General features: G+C 42.1%; 1 long non-coding RNA gene across 1 annotated transcript; it reads right to left on the reverse strand.

The window, feature by feature from the left end:
• Positions 1-2,894: 2,894 nt before the first annotated feature.
• On the reverse strand, positions 2,895-3,342 carry LOC131977771 (uncharacterized). The gene is made up of 2 exons (XR_009394913.1): positions 3,267-3,342; positions 2,895-3,170 (listed from the first exon to the last, which is right to left on the reverse strand). It is a non-coding gene; the product is annotated as an uncharacterized LOC131977771 (long non-coding RNA).
• Between the last annotated feature and the right edge of the window lie 1,289 nt (positions 3,343-4,631).

Below are 4,631 nucleotides of genomic sequence, written 5' to 3' on the forward strand. Positions count from 1 at the left end.
ACCTCACTATTCTCTGTTGCTCTTTGATCCCTAGTCTTCTGTCTCACAGTTAATTTCCTCTTTTTTTTTTTACAGGTGTTTGCAAGGTTTAACAAATGTGGCGTAAATTTAAAAAAAATATCCAACAGCAGAAACCATAAATATGATATTTGAACTAAATACTTCGGCCCAGCCTAGCTGTAGAGAGTTACACATATTCGCTCCAGGGAGATGTCCAGTGCCTACCACAGCCGCTGACATCTGTGCAGCTAACGAATCTCTACTGGCAATTAAGTGTCCTGGTCAAGGGCTTGTCAATGCTACAGGAAGAAAGAGTAATTACTTTCCCCCAAACAGATCATCCGGTCTGGTAGTTTGAACCTATGACAACTTCAGAAGCACTGCCCTGCATTTCTAAGATCAAGGCAACTTCTGTATGACATATTTAAAGACACCCTGGTGTAAACCCTGTGTTTGCATGGAAGTGTCTATCCTTTTTTTATGTCTTGATACAGAGGGAACCACAGCTAATGAAGCAGCAGCAGGAAGTACCAAAGCAGTGCATCGACAGCCAGTAGGCAGAGGAGCAAAACTGCACACGATCATAGCAAACACTGATGCTGAGCATATCCGACAGAATAAACAACTGGACCAGGTTCAGGAACAGACACACAGAGACAGAGAATCTGAAATAAAGTGGAGACTGTGGAGGGGTGGAGTGGTAAAGGGGTCTTTCCTTGCTTGGCTGCACTGACTGCTACAGGGATGAAAGCCACCAAAGTCTGGGTCTGCTTTAAGCTCATTAAACACAGAGCCAGGCTCTCCCTCTGAAGCCGAAAGGCCTCGGCGACCTTGCACCAAGTTAAATACAGCTGTCTGAGTACAGCTCTCAAGTTCCCCTGTTGTGACACACTGGGCGAAGCATTTGTCAAGCAAAACGCTGGTGTCAAGAGGTGACCAAACCTGCCCTGACCACCCAAACATGTTATGCAGTGAGGGAAATAAGTATTTGATCCCCTGCCGATTTAGTGATTTTTTCTAAATTTTCCCACTGATAAATAAGTGAACTGCCCATGATTTTAATGGTAGGTTTACTTTAACAGTGATAGATGGAATATTTTTAAAAAATATCCACAAAATCCCATGTAAGAGTTTAATTTATTTGCATTTGATTGAGTGAAATAAGTATTCGATCCCCTACCAACCAGCAAGAATGCTGGCTCCCACAGACCGGTTATGTGCCCATGAGGCACACAAATGAGTCCTCTTATTAAGAAAGCACTCCTAATCTCAATTTGTTACCTGTATGAAAAGACACCTGTCCACAGAATCATTCAATCAGATTCCAACCTCTCCGCCATGGGCAAGACAAAAGAGCTGTCTAAGGGTCAATACTGTCAACCTGCTCAAGGCTGGAATTGGCTATAAGACCATCAGCTAGCAGCTTGGTGAGAAAGAGACAACTGTTGATGTGATTATTCAAATTAGAAGAAACACAAAATAACCAGGGATCACCCTCGGTCTGGGGTGCCACGTAAGATCTTGCCTCATAAGGTATCAATGATGATGATGATCATCATCATCATCATCATCATCATCATCATCATCATCATCATCATCATCATCAGCCCAGAACTACACAGGAGGAGCTTGTTGCACTGCAAATTGTTTCTTACCACTTAGAACTAAGATTTAGAAGTGGTAGATAATGTATCTTGTTTTAGGAGTTAATTCTAATTTTAAGTGTTCAACATGCTTATTTCTAGATTTAACAAATTCAAGAAATCTTGTTGTGGCAGATCACCCTGCCTATAACACAAAATCATAAGTGTGCAGTTAAGAGTAGCCTGATATCTTTTAGCTATAGCCTGGTGGGTGCACACACTAGAGTTAGAGCTAGAAATAGTGGCTCATGAACACTTACACAGTTTATGTACATTTGTTGTTATGCATTATTTTCTTACCGCCCGCAGTACTTCCTGGTTGGTGAAAGGACCCGAGGACAGTGAATGCTGCCCTTTTATTTGCCTGTGTGGCATGTGGGACATAATTGGGCCAAACCAATGTTTCTATTTTTGTCCTCTTTGTTTCAGGGCTTATTGGTTGAAATATTGCTGTAGAATATTTATCACCATGTTGAAATAAGACTGAAATATTTGAGTGATGTCCAATGTACTTGATGTCCAATGTACTTTAATGTATTATTTAATGGCCTGGAATGGTCTGTTCCAGAGGGAGGAGCTTAGACTATATATTGGGAGATTTTTTGTTCACTTGGGGTAGTTGCAGGGGGACTTCTGAGCTGTGCTGACCCTCCCGTGTAGAAAATGTATTTAATATTTTGATGTTTTGGGAGTTTTCATTTGATGTAAATAGTTCTTGTGGTTGACCATAATAAATGGGATTTTTTTGCACCTTCAATTTTTTTGACTGCGGCTTGTCATTATTTTTGTAAGGCAGTTTTCCCTTACAATTTGTTTTTTGGGGGAATTTTTCCAGTATGCCAAATGGCAACCTACCCTCACTCTGAGTCAGAGTTTGACACTTGTCAAGTAAAATTATCTGTCCATGCAACAAGATAATTTCCCTCAGATTTGGTGTTTTTATCTTGCTTTTAAACACACCCTTTTTGCAGTGTAATGATCTCAAGGCAGCTGGAACCATAGTTAGGAAAAAAATCATTGGTAACACACTATGCGGTTTCCCTGCTCAAGAAGGCACACATGTACAGGCCCATTTGAAGTTTGCCAATGAATACCAGATGATTCTGAGAAGGCTTAGGAGAATGTGATGTGGTCAGATTGTAAGGAGTGGGGTTTGAAAACAATAATGAATGAAGGTTATTATTGATGGATGAAGGTTCTGAGTGATATCAGGGGAGAGCACGCTGTCGGTAATGGGCGAAAAGCGACAGATGGCGGTGCAATACAATCATTTATTACAAGGTTCTTTTTGTACACAGGAGTCAGCAATGCAACAATGAAAACTCTCTAAATGAGGGTTAAAAAGCTAGCTACTTAAAAGTCCATTAAAAGAGAAGTCTCTGTTTCTTAAAAGAAAAAGTCTAAGTCTGTCAGCCCGGGACAGTTGCAGCACATGGGATCCAGAGGAGGAGACTTGCTGTGGCGTCAGGTTTCTCTGGTGCCTTGGCTGTTCCGGCGTCCGGTAGCCACCTGGAGAACACAAAATCACTGTGTACACACAGTATAGACGTCCAATAAAGCACAATGCCCTAACGTAGGGATGCATACACCAGAGTGTTACAAATGGCCCGAAGGGGTACTTACAAGCCAGGCAGAGTGATTAAGCTCTTCCGCTGCGGTTGTGATGCGTCATAACACTCTGGGTTTTCTGTCGCCGTCTCGAAGTGTCTTTTGACTTCGTCTTACTCTCTGTGCCTTGTCTGTCTTTTTCTGGACACGCTCCCTTTGCCACCCTTCCTCAACGCTGTTCGCTTCTTTTTCCGGTTCAGACCCCGTTCCTCCACCGTTGATTGGTTCCTGTTGGGGACAAGGGCAGAACCTCCAGGTGCAGTGCATTCATCATTTTACGGTGCATTCACAGGCAGTGGGATATTTCTAAAACATGGAATAAAACCTAAAAATACACTGGTGAATAAAACCATGCAAAAACCCCCCCCACTAAAATATGATAAAAACCAACAATTTGCACAATAAAATTATCAACTACAAAATTTTCTCTAGGGAAATTTTGAAAGGGTCATGGGGGCTACTGCTGGTGTGTGTACACTATGATGAGATTCTTCAGAGATTTCAAACTATGCCCTTTAACCTCAAAATGTGTGTGTGTGTGTGTGTGTGTGTGTGTGTGTGTGATTAAAATCTCATAAAGTTACTGTTTGTGCGTCGCACGCCCAAACTATAACTCTGAAAGCTTTACCAGAGGATTGTGAGTGAGAAGACAAATTTTCCTACATTTCTATGTATAAATTATTTCTGTAGAGTGGAATTTGCGGCCTGGAGCGCAGTTTCCAAATTTATTTTTTGACAATTTTTTCTCTCCCTCTACACTCTGGCGATGATGTCACACACTGCGACACGAACATTCCGTGCAATACACACCCATTATAATCTCAGAATTTCTCCAAAAATGATCATGGTCATTGAACAGGGATTGATAAAAAACTATATGACCTATCGAAACGTGGATTAATACACCGATACACAAGACTGTTTCAAGTTTAGTCTCTAGGTGAAATTATGCTGGAGGAGTAGACTTTTAAAAATCTCCAATTATTGTTCTTTTTCCCTCATTTTTTTCCCGCCGTCCCATTCATTTCAATGCAAAATTTTGGGCAGTTTTTCACGGCTTCGCCCCGAGCACTGGTCCCTACAGCTATGGCTGTATGGGACCAGTGCTCGGTGCAATTGCCCCCAGGCCCTAATAAATAAACGCAGTCCCAACTGCAGTGTGACAAACTTGACTCGCTGTGTTTAGAGGAAGAGAAATGCTGCCTAAAAGAACATCTCCACCGCCAAGCATGGAGGTGGAAACATTATGCTTTGGGGCTGTTTCTCTGCTAAGGGGACAGGATGACTTCACCACAGTGAGGAGAAGATAGACAGGGCCCTGTAACATGAAATTTTGGGTGACAACCTCCTGCCCCTTAGCCAGGACGCTGACAATGGGTG

Source organism: Centropristis striata, chromosome 1 (assembly GCF_030273125.1).
Source record: "Centropristis striata isolate RG_2023a ecotype Rhode Island chromosome 1, C.striata_1.0, whole genome shotgun sequence".
In the NCBI taxonomy this organism is placed as follows: domain Eukaryota; kingdom Metazoa; phylum Chordata; class Actinopteri; order Perciformes; family Serranidae; genus Centropristis; species Centropristis striata.